Below are 13,268 nucleotides of genomic sequence, written 5' to 3' on the forward strand. Positions count from 1 at the left end.
TTAAAGTCACAAATGCTGTACTAACGTTTCTGAAGTGAAACTTCCTAAGCTCTTATTCTATAACGACAATTATAGATTTCATAGTATATTTCTTTACATAAGGGAGAAGAATCATATAATTACTGTACAGAATATTCATTGTTGGTATATCTGAAAGTAACGTGACGTTTGGAATGCGCTTCCAGCATCGATGTTTCCTGACACAAACAACCTGAATGGCTTCAATGCAAGAGGGAATAGGTATTTTAAAGGCGAGCCCCAATTTAGGCTTTTATGCTTTCAATCAGGCATGTTAGTCGTCAAGCGGAAGCCTATTCAGTATTAAAAAACAGCTGGTATCACGCGGTTTGTCATTCAGTAATGTTCTTTATATCGCTTAATAAGCTGAAAAGTATAGATAATAGATAAAGCGACATTGTGACTTGTGTTGTGTGTTCAATCAACAAGTTATTTTTTTTAATCTTTAAAGATCAGCCAATAAACTGTCACAAAAGGTGCACTTGATGCTAAAATATTACGCTTACAAGTTTACTATTAAGAAGATTCAAACCTGCTTTGAAGAAATGGCTCTCACAAAATTCATTTTATTCAGTTATATTTGACTTGATTTATCTATACTGACATTATACTTATGTTATGCTTTATTAATTTACTTTAATATAAACATTTTGTGTTACACGCTTATAAGGCAAAATGTTACGTATCATTAGTACCTACCACATTTTTTATAATTTGAATTTTATTTTGAATTACATCTATCACATGGGCAGTAGTAGTTTTTGGGGACCGAGCTCGTCCGGGGAAATCCTTGCCATGCCTATTTCTGCGGCCAAGCAGCATTGTTGTGTTCAGGTCTGAGTATGCTGAGGCTTGACACCTTTGCGAGGCGACAGATTTGTCCGGAGTTTGAGTTTAACCGCTCCGCTAATAGCCCGCAGCGTCGTCAAGAATTGGCACACAAGTTTAGTGGACCGTCTAGTGCACTCGCAATAGTAAACAGTCGGCTACCTACCGCCGCCGATGTTACGACACGCGGAAACATCTCATATATCTCACTCAGCCCGATAACCGTACCACTCCACTACCTTTTGTCTTTTACTTAGAACTAAATCCTGATAGAAACTAAATAATAAACATAAATATACTACAGCATCGCTATCTAGGCCCAAAGTAAGCGTAGTTTGTGTATGAGTACTAAGATGACTGATGAATAAATAATATACATAAATTCTTATAAAATACAGATAAACACCCAGACACTGAAAATCATGTCAAGTCATGTTTATCACACAAACATTTTCTACTTTTGGGAATCGAAACCAGGGCCTTGGACTCAGAAAGCAGGGTCGCTGCGCATTGCCTCAATCGGCCGTCAAAAAAACTGGGAAAATATAGCCTCTAAAACAAACAAGAGCATTTCTCAATTTCTGAAAGCTATATCTGACCAACAGGATCGTGTGTTCAAAGCAAACTGGATATCAGCTTTAATGTGAAGTAAAATTCATGATGTGAACTTTGCTAGAGGGTCCAACAATTAGATAGGTCCATGTTGGACCCCCGGCGAGGTGAACGAATGACATCAAGCAAGTCACTCGGAGATGCTGAACCCAAGCGGCACAAGACCGTGGTATTTGGAACTCCGTACAAAAAAAATCTATGTACAGCAGCGGACGTCCAATTTATGAAAACCGAAAACTAATACATTTTTTCTTGTCCAAGTTGCTTCGTTGTGAGCTAAGTGAGTGATCAGCTTATTGCAGGTTTTGACAACGTTTGCAAATTATTTTAAAATTAACTACTATTTAATTAAAACTGCATAACAAAATTAATGTATAAGTTGTTATGTTAAAAAATGAAATAGAATTCAAATTAAATTTGAAATTAAAAATTAAAGTACAAAAATTAAATTTTAAAGATCAAAATCTAAGATATAAAAGGCGAAGGTGACTGACTGACTGACTGATCTATAAACGCACAGCACGAACCACTTGACGGATCGGGCTGAAATTTTGCACACAGACAGTTATTACAACACAGGCATTATAAGATTTAATGGGGAGAAAATTTATCAATTTATTTTTCAATTTAAATCCATGAAACTTTGATTTTAGGTTTTCGAATAAAACTAAAGAAATACGTGTTTCACATATTTTAAAAATTTCAAATTTAAAAAAAAGCTCTTCAGCTCACATTAAAAACATTGAATATAGATAGGTACAAAAAAACCCTATCAATTATGTATACAACGTGACGATTGGAATAAAGTTATCAAACGGAACCGGTAAGTCCCTTAATGAACCAAGCAACCCAAACGAGGAATTCGTTCGGGTTAATCCACGTACAAATGCCTTAATCGGGCCTGACATCAAAGAGTGACATGGAATCCGGTACCCTGCATAATTTATTAGTGTTCTTGGTATTACCGCAGAGTAAGGATAGTCGTACAGAGGTCCGACGAAGCCGTTATAGCCGTATAAAGAGCAAAATTATAATTACGAGATTACCGCCATGTGGAATGTTGAGTCGACCGTTGTTGTTCCGATCGTCGTTTCAGCCAATGGTCTTCTCGCGAAAAGCTTCGGCCAACATCTTAAGAAGCTTTCGCTTAGGCATAAGTCCTTGAAACGGCGCGTATTGTGAGGAGGTTTCTCACTCTGAAGCCCTGACCGTCGGTTGCTTGGGCATTCAAAAGCCCCGCAAGCGGAAGGTGGATGTTTTTTCTTATAAAAAATTTATTGTGTTTTTTATTTTTTTAAGCATTGTTAAGAATTAAAAAAAAAATGATAGAGTATAATCTTATAAAAGAGCAAAATTAATAATAATAGTAATAATGATGGTACAATATATATGATATACAATATACAATACCTGATGGTATGACGCTCATACCTTGGAGGCTTGGAAGGTCACTTCTGTGGGATGCAACTTGTGTTGATACCCTAGCTGCATCACACATCCAGGCCACTTCGTCAATGGTAGGTGCGGCTGCTTCCAGTGCCGAGCAGGCCAAGAGGCGTAAATATGAAAACCTGGATAGCAGCTTCATTTTTGTGCCTTTTGGTGTAGAGACTTTGGGACCGTGGGGTCCGGAGGCAAGAGCCCTTTTCAAAGAATTATCGAAAAGGGTTATCGAGTCTACCGGTGATCCTAGAGCGGGCAGTTACCTTGGCCAACGAATTAGTTTGGCCATCCAGAGGGGCAATGCTGCCAGCATCTTAGGAACTGTGCCTCGCTGCGGTGGTTTCGAGGACGTTTTAGATTTTATTTAGTTTTTAAATAGTTTATTTTAGGTTATAGTTATGTATTAATAAAAATTATATTTTAGAGATAATCAAATAAATAATTAATTAATAAAAAAAGAATAGTAATAATAAATATACTAAGACATTACACATCTTCTCCTACTAGCCCAAAGTATGCGTAGCTTGTGTTATGGGTACTAAGATGGCTGATGAATATCTTTATGAATATAATACACATTCTAATATACAGATAATACCCAGACGCTGAAAAACATTCATGTTCATCTTACAAACATTTTCCAGTTGTGGGAATCGAACCCACGACCTTGGACTCAGAAAGCTGCCTATTGCGCCAGTCGGCCGTCTATTAAATTACATTTTTAATTTGCGGTAAGTGGGAGATAGGACATTCACTGGCTTCAGTTGTAAGGGACTTCATCATCATTGTCATTTCAACCCATTACCGACCCACTACAGGGCACGGTTCTCCTCCCATACTAAGAAGGGGTTTAGGCCGTAGTCTACCACGCCGGCCCAGTGCGGATTGGTGGACTCCACACACCTTTGAGAACATTATAGAACTCGTAGCCATGCAGGTTTCCTCACGATGTTTTCCTTCACTGTTGAAGCAAGTGATATTTAATTACTCAACATAACTTACTAAAGTTGGAAGTGTGAGCTGGGTTTCGAACTTGGCCCCCCGAAAGTGAAGACGAGCTGCTTTTCTTAGGACGCCTTTGGTTGCCTGGAAGAGATCGCTATCACCGGTTGCCTAAGATACCATAAACAAGAAGTTCAAAGGCGTTGCACTACTGTAACTCATCTTTATACCGTGGTTACTGAGCAGTTTGTCTGATGTCTGCGTGGGTCTTGGCTAGAATAGAATAGAATAGAATAGAAAAACTTTAATGCAACACAACACAATAGGAAAACACAAGGAAAATAGTAACAGTACTTAACGTTAGGGCGCAAAGTTATCACACTATCGACAAACATATGCCAACAAGCGATTTGGTGTTCCGGTAGCATCCCTATCTTTTATAACTGAATATTTTTTAATTTCTATTTAAATTTCAATTACAATTTATTCAGCACAATACCTAATGTTACATTTATAATACAATATTTAAAATAAATCTAATTGTATCTATATTTCTAATAAAAGTTAGGTATCTGATTGTGGAAGGTTGTAGACTACGTAGCAGTACCCTGCGTTCCGTAATTTGCGCAGGCAAAGCCGCAGGGCACAGCTAGTTATAAATAAACGTTCGTAGGATAATTAGAGTACATTAGACAAGTCGCTTGACAGTTGTCATTCACTTTGGAAATCCCTTCATACCTATATTATATAATTCGTGGAATAAGGACCGGAAACATTCCGGAACTCAATAACATTCAATGTTCTACTCAACACTCATGGTTGTCTCCGACAATTTGTAATAATTAAAATTTCCCTCTTAAATCTTCGAACACCTCTTGTACACCGTTAAGGGTCACTTTCGAATTAGAAGCAGATATATGATGTGAAACATTAAACGTATAATGCAGCGGATCAAATTCAAATTCAAATTCAAAAATATTTTATTCATGTAGACCTTATTACAGGCACTTATGAAGCGTTCATACAATTAACATGTTACACTAATGTTAGTGATAGTAATAACTGTATTACTGGTGATTCGTTAACTTAATAAAGCTAGGAGGGTTCCAAACGCGCCCTGGTCTAAGAAGAGCCCACAAAAAACTTAACCAGGTAAATCGATCGAACCGGTTGTCACCGTGGCAACGCACAGTGCGCTTAAAATTTAGCTTCCCTATTGTCATCATCAATGTCATCGTCTACCCTTTACCGACTGTTGATTAGGTTCAAGAGTCGGTAAAGGGTGGATGATGACGGTGTGAGTTTGATTTTTTCCAAACAAGGGTGTAAGGAGACCCTTGTTTGGAAGAATTCAAACTCTCAGGCATACAAGATGCCTGTATGCGTTAAAGAAAGAAATATTTATTTGCATAAAACGCACATGACTCCGAATAGATTTCCCCGAAAGGAAAGTCCGATATCGGGGACGTATTTGACTAGGCGATTTTATAAGACTAGGCGATGTTGGATGCTATTTATTTAGTACCGCCGACACAGTTTTCCAACTTGTAAATCGAAATGTAAAGTCGCCTAACCTGCCGATATAGAAGTATCCACATTAAGACATCAAAAGCCCAATACACAACTCAAATATGTATCTAAGTCCTAGTCAAATGTCTAATCTAAATAGCAAGCAAGCAAGAGAACAAAATTGTATCCGCCATTATATCACGGCAACATGCCAAGGAGAAATTACCCCGTTTTAAAATGCATCATCATCATGTTTGTGTGATGAACATGACTGTTTTGAGTGTTCGGGTGTATATCGGTATATTATATGTATTTGTGTATATTATTCATAGAAATATTCATCAGTCATCTTAGTACCCATAACACAAGCTACGCTTACTTTGGGGCTAGATGGCGATGTGTATATTGTCGTAGTATATATGTTATTATTATTAAACTCCTTACCGGCCCACTACAGCACACGGGTGTCCTCCAACAATGAGAAAGGGTTGAGGCCTTAGTGCACCACGCTGTATCAACTCTCAGAGCCCTGGCGCACAAGTGGAAATAATATCCACATAATATATGTGTAATAATAAACGAGGGTAAACTTTCCTATAACTAATTTCTCGTGCTTAAGCAGGTGGACAAGTTAATTATATCCATTTTTTTCTCCTGCTCGTTCTAGCCAACCTAGGGGTATAATCGGGTGATATAAATTTTGACTCCTACCTATTCTAGCCGTGCTAAATTTTGTTCGTCTTTGCAATCGACGAATTACAATCAAAAACAACTTACGTTTTTCATAAACAGTAATCACATTAACGTACCAACCATAATGGTATGTCAAATTATGATAGAAACGTTAATGAAAACTGTCAAATAAATTCATAAGAAAAAACAGCAAACAGGACTTAGGGCAAATAGGCAATTTCATTAAGTAAAGGCAGCTTGCACCGGGTTTCCCCCACTCTCGTCCCGAATATTTTTCGCGAACCCGGATGTGGTGTGGACTACAAAGAGATATGTACGATCTATAAGCGAGAGCGGCAAAAGGCATTGTTTATGACCACTTAAAAAATAGGAAAAGAAAGATTGTCCAACAAAATAGCCTAGCCTAGCCTAGGAAGAATCGGCTTGTAAATATTTGTGAAATAGAGAATAGTATTATCTTAATATATGCAATAGAATTAGGATCTGAGGGGAAGATCCTTTTATGGTTACTACTATGTGGCAGCAGTCTTATAAAAGGAAGTCTCCAAAGAAGTTCTAATGCAGATTAATGTATAGTTATTTTATATACTTATAGTTACTTATAAATTAAAGATTCTAATAAACATCTAATAAATATTAAAGATTCTAATAAAGTACAATTATGATTTGTTTTCCATTATGAGAATGAAAATAAATTCTGATTCTAAATATTACAAACATAACTTTATGCCACCATTAATACAAATAACACTCTAAAATTAACATAGCTTCGTTATACATTTATATTAATTATATTATCTAATATAGATCAAGACGTGCCTTTAACTTTGACGAATTTTTGATGAAAATGATGCAGGACGCAACTGCAGTATGAATGAAATAGTGCAATAAATAGCATACATTTTAATGTATTACAACAAAGTAGGTCATGTGTATGTTCTAAATAGTCTGCGATAGTAATAGTTGATAAGAGAGAAAAAAGTAGACAAATGGCCTTTTTTTCGTTGCGACCCGTCCAATCTATGGTCAACGTAAGGTTTACTATCTTCGTAATGCTACCGTTACCTCTCATAGAGCATTTAGTCAATAAATATATATAAATACTTGTACCATTGCCGAGCTCTTATTTTGATATTGCAGCCCGAGGTGGCGCCACCGCTTGTTGTTTTTTTTTTAATCAAAGAAGTCGATAACAAGCACTGATTAGTTCGATTTTAATTCGATTACTTTTGTGTTCTTAGACGCGGAATTCGATCGCGACGGCGCCGATTTTTTTGTGACAAAAACTATATGTAACAAAAAATAAATAGAGTCTTATCTACTATTGTATTACTAACAAGTATAATCAATTTGTTGCTTTCTGTAGTGTTACACGTTATTTTGGTGCTTTAAAAAGTGATTAAAACACATTATTTTTAATAAAATTTTCACAAAACGTTTTACTGGAAGTGTAGGTAATATAATTAAAAGCTTATAGCCATCATTAGTTTAAAAAAGGACATAGAATTGTAGAGTTTCAGTTGTATAAAAATTAAATACAAAATAGAGCTGTGAATAAAACACTAATATAAACTGTGGAGCAGTTTGTGTGTTTATAATTTTGGAAGTGTTTAAATAGGTGTGAACTCCCGAGTACACGGCACCGCAAAAAAAATAAGTGAGCAGCGAAGTGAGTATACTTTTTGCTACATACGCGTGTTTTGGTTTATTTTACCAGCGATATTTATTTATTTAAATAATAAATAATTGTTTTTTATTGACGGCCGATTGGTGCAGTGAGCAGCTGACCTGCACCCTGAGTCCAAGGCCTTGGGTTCGTTTCCCAGAACTGGAAAATGTTTGTGTGATGAAAATGAATATTTTCAGTGTCTGGGTGTTTATATGCATAGTGTAAGTATTTATGTATATTATTCAAAAAAATATTCATCAGGCATCTTAGTACCCATAACACAAGCTACGCTTACTTTGGGGCTAGATGACAATGTGGGTGTCGTAGTAGTAGTAATATCGCTCGCTATCCCCTATAAAAAAGTCGAAAAGCTTCAAAGCTATTATAAATAGCTAAATTCTTTTAATACTAATAATAATAATAGCTGGTGCCCGCGTTATTTGTCTGTGCTTATTACGGTTTTTTTACAAATCCGTACAACTGTCAGGTGTCCAGGTTTCCTCACTGTGTTTTCCCTCGCCAGTAGATCAAGTGACATTTTAATTGCTTTGAATTAATAAACCAACTAATCCGCGCTGGTGCCCGCGTGGTGGACTACGGCCCTAAACCTTTCTTTTTTTTTTTTTTTTTAAAGTATATAGACAAGTGCTTGACTGCAATCACACCTGATGGTAAATGATGATGCAGCCTAAGATGAAGCGCGCTTGCCTAGAAGATGCCTATTCACTCTTGATTTGAAGGTACCCAGATTATAGGTATCAGGGAAGACGGAAGATGGGAGGGCATTCCAGGCCTTTGCGGTGCGGATCAGAAAGGAAGAAGCAAAACGCTTCGTACGTGTTGATGGTATTTCAACCACGTAACGGTGCAGATTCTTTCGGTGCCTCGCAGTTCGATGGTAGAAAGGAGATGGTTTGACCAAATCGAATAGCTCCTGAGCACACTCTCCGAAATGTATCTTGTAGAAAACAGCCAGACAAGCAACCTTGCGCCGGTGTTCAAGGCTTTGAAGTCTACTGACTACAAGGTCGTTGCCAATGAGTCTCCTAGCACGACGATCCACCGAATCCAAAGCATCGAGCTGGTACTTGGCAGAGCCATCCCATAAATGGCTGCAGTACTCCATGCACGACCGAACCTGAGCTTGGTACAGGGTTAGAAGCTGTTCTGGCGTGAAGTAGCGCTTAACTTTGTTGAGCGCTAAAACGCTTTCTGATTTTGGGAAGAGACCCGTTCCCTGTAGTGGGTGGATAGCAGGTAATATGATGATGATGAAATTAATAAAACGCACATAACTCACAAAACTTAGAGGTTTCTACCACCGAACTTCTGCTACCCTATTTTAGCACTAAATATGCGTGCACATCACTGTAAGGACCTAAGTTTAAACAATATATTAAAACACATTTAACCAATCGTGGTTAGGTATTACACGACTGGTGAATTCCTTAACGACAAGGCTGCTTGGAAGCAGGCCACTCCGCTCTCATCTCTCAAAACAGAAAAATTCCAAAGATAGTTAAACTATAAAATTATATTTGAACAGAGCAACTGCTGAGTTTCTTGCCGGCTTCTTTTCGGTAGAATCTGCCTTCCAAGGCCAAAGCTCTATCCACCAGGGTTTGTAAAAATGACTTTATAATGGAGAGTTTTCTGAAGAGTTGTTTGCATTAACACCACCTTCTCTTTCTCTGACCGCGCCTCACGTCTTGTTTCTACGACCATCCATACCAGCTGAACGCCTGGTATTCTTCTGCAACTCTTAACTCTACCAGATCATTTTTTTTTATTAACGTTAGGCCTTGACGACAGTCATGCCCGTTAGGAAGCAATGATGAGGTCTAGGTTGGAACATGCTTGTCTAGAAAAAGCCCATTTACTCTTGCCTTGAAGGTACTCAAGTTATACGTGGCGTGGTAGGAAACACAGTTGACGGCGTTCCACATCTAAGCGTTACGTATCAGAAACGTGGATAAAAAACGTTTCGTGCGTCTTGATGGAATATCAACCACATAAGGATGCCAACGCTCACGGTGTCTCGCTGTTCCGTGGTAGAACGGGAAAGAAGGAACAAGATTGTCAAGTTCCTGAGCACACTCAAAATTCAAAATTGATAATTTTCTTATTTCAAGTAGGCCTAATATAAGCACTTTTGAAACGTCAAGCCTGTCTATGTGTTGTGACTCTACTCTGTTCGGAAGTAGATTCTACGGAGAAGAAGCCGGCAAGAAACTCAGCAGTTGCTATTTTCCAACATCAACAATTTACATTTTAACATTCATTTTTATTTTGTGAGAGATGAAAGCGAAGCTGGATGCTCCCAAGCAACGGTGCCTTGGAAGCATCCAGCTCCGCTTCATTAAGAAATTCATAATTTGTATAGTAACCTCGCTCTAATAAATGTGTTTTAACACATTCTTTAAACTTATGCGTTGGTAGGTCTAAAATAACCTTAGGAATCATATTATAAAAGCGTATACTCAATCCCACAAATGACTTCTGTACCTTTCGCAGACGATATGCAGATTTCACTAATTTATGACCATTTCTTGTAAGTTGATTGTTTATATCACCTAAGTATATCCGGTAAAAAACCGATAATTCAAATGTCGGAGCTGTAGACTGTAGTTTGCCTGTGTTATCGATTTGTCACCTATAATTCGCCTGGCGCAATGATCCACTGAATCAAAGCTTCGAGCTGGTACTTGGTAGACCTCACAGGTGACTACAGTACTCCATGCTTGTTCGGACTCGAGCCTGGTACAGTGCGAGGCGTTGTCCTGGCGTGAAGTACCGCCTAACCTTATTAAGGATACCAAGTTTTTCAGCAGCCACTTTGGCTTTAGACTCGATGCACGCCAAATTTAATCGAAGTAAGTTTAATATATTACCGAATACAACATCCTTAGTAATGAAAGAGTTTTAGTGTTAAGTTACAGTGTATTTCTATCGCGCACTTGCAAATTATAAAACAATCTCTTATCTGATGTGTTCAAAACTATGATTTAAGGTTATTAAAGGGGCGGATGAAAAAATATCTTAAAAGCCAGCTAAAGATGTTCATGGGCGGCTTGTCATCTAACATCAAAGTCAAAGTCAAATACTTCTTTATTCCAATAGATGGCACTTTTGATTCGTTAATTTTAATTTTACGAATGGATTTATCGCCAACATCTTACATCTATGTACATATTTTTTTATCTAATGTACATACACTACATAAAAAACATGTATAAAGATATGAGACGTTGGCGATAACTACGTTCGAAAAATTAAAATTTAAGCTACGAGGGTTCCAAACGCGCCCTGGTCTAAGAGGAAGCCCAAAACAAACTTAGCCGGGTGATGTTTTTTTTTTAACACCACCTTACAATGTAATTTAAAACTAAGTATTTAATAGAACGTTTCTATAAGCTTAGGTTGAATACAAATTTTAAGGTTATAAATTTTAAAGAGTTAAATTGTATATATACATAAGGTAGGATACAACGACCACTATTTTTATTAAAAATAAAAACAAAATCCAGTTAGCCAAATGATATTCTGTCTTTAAAATATGCGTTATTATTGTATTTATATATATAAATATGAATAAATAAACACATTTATATTTTAAATATATATGTAGCATTAGTATCATTTTCAAAGTTGCGTGTTGAACTATTCCTTTTCCCGTAAGATATTTCTTCAAACAAAGTTCTCTGGAGGAGATCCCTCCAAGCGATATGGCCGCCTTTGCGCATATTTTTACTATTATCATTTGTTTCGTAACCTAGTTTTTTGTTTTTGTATGTGCAATAAAGACTTTCTATCCGTCTATATATACTGTGCTGTGCAACGTTCCTCAAATAGTTCAATCACAGTTAATGGAACGAGATTCGTGATAAGACGGAGCCGGTTTCGATGCAAGCGACTCATTAGGTCACTAGACATCCGCTACCTGTGCTCTAGTATGCGACCGATATCATAGTTCGGATTGAAGAGCTAATTAGAGCAAATTAGATCACGTTAACTTACTTCAAGCAGTTTTGTTTTTTATAGAAATAATGGTCGGACAAAGCAAATGGCCGACTCACAGAATTAAAAATATACAGAAACCGTGTACACGACTAATATTGAAGCATCAAAAACTACTCCACTTTAGAAGTGTTTCTTAAACAGGTGGTTAGTCACTTCATACCATTTAGCAGTTGACAGTAATTATTTTACCTTTAATGTTCCAAGCGTTTAACATAATACGTGAAAATGAGAAAAGTTTGTGAGCTAGCAACATTCCGCGGGTGTAAAGTCAGACGTGCGCGGGGCGTAAAATGTAGAAAATGACTAAATACTTTCATATCAACCGATAGACGTCCACTGCTGGACAAAGGTCTTTTGTAGGGAGTTCCAAATTCCACGATTTTGTGCAGCTTGGATCCAGCGGCTACCTGCGACGCATCTGTCCACCTCGTTGGGGGTTGACCAACGCTGCGCTTACTTGGGACCCCAACGTCCATCCTTTCTCCGAACTATATGCCCGGCCCATTGCCACTTCAGCTTCGCGACTCGTTGAGCTATGTCGGTAACTGTGGTTCTTCTACGAATCTCCACATTTCTGATTCGATTGCTCTCTGCATATCTCTCTACTCTGAGCATAGCTCTTTCCATCGCCCGCTGAGTGACTCCGAGCCTTCTTATGAGGCCTATAGTTAGAAACTAGATACTTTAATTGGTTCTAAATAAAAAGCATTACATTTCTTTTCGCATCGACTTAAAAAGTTATTTTAAGTCGTTTATTTAAAAAAAAAAAAATCCCCTTTGTATAGTGGGCAGTTTAGGCAGTTAGGTAAGTTATATTAAATGTCAACTGCTGTTAGCCAGAAAAAAAAATGAGTCGAATTGAGATACTTCTCCTTTTTTTAAAACGGTTAAAAACTTCCTAAATTTACAGTTTAATTGACAAAACCTTGCAGTACTAAAAAAGGGAATTCGTAACGATAACATATTTTTTTATAAATATAATACTGCTTTTCAGTACGGTATTTATTTTTTGTTTACACATTTATGTTATTTCATTATTATCTAACACTGTAAGTAAGATTATTATATTCCATTTACTATATTTTAACATTATTATATATAGTTTTAGTATTATATATTTTACCGTTTGGAAATATAATATATTAGTTAATGTTATTTATTTTATAAAGGTTCTGTTTTTGTAATTATTAATATGTATGTATATTCATAAAGCTTTGCGCACCAACAAGAATTCATATGTGAGTCAATTCCTCATAATGGTTGCCTGGAAGAAATCACTACGGATAAGTGATAAGGCCGCCTTTGTTACACAAATTTAAATGACTTGTACCTTTGTTCACTTTTATATATTTCTGTTTTGTTCTTGTGTGCAATAGAGTATTTTTTGTGTGTGACAGTGAACACAACACTGTCCAAAATTTTAGCTTTTCTGAAAATACAATTTGTTTTTTTAAGTCATCTGTAGGTTAATTGGCTCTATTATTAGCACTTAGGAAAATGTACCTGCGTGGAAAAAAAAAACTGTTGTTATATT

General features: G+C 36.9%; 1 protein-coding gene across 1 annotated transcript in view; it reads left to right on the forward strand.

Annotated features, from left to right (window-relative positions):
• The first annotated feature begins 7,566 nt into the window (after positions 1-7,566).
• LOC120629600 overlaps positions 7,567-13,268 on the forward strand; it is a 31,605-nt gene continuing 25,903 nt past the window's right edge. The window contains exon 1 of the mRNA XM_039898575.1: positions 7,567-7,714. The gene's annotated coding sequence lies outside the window, so the exon portion shown is untranslated. The remainder of the gene's footprint in view (positions 7,715-13,268) is intronic.

Source organism: Pararge aegeria, chromosome 14 (assembly GCF_905163445.1).
Source record: "Pararge aegeria chromosome 14, ilParAegt1.1, whole genome shotgun sequence".
In the NCBI taxonomy this organism is placed as follows: Eukaryota; Metazoa; Arthropoda; class Insecta; order Lepidoptera; family Nymphalidae; genus Pararge; species Pararge aegeria.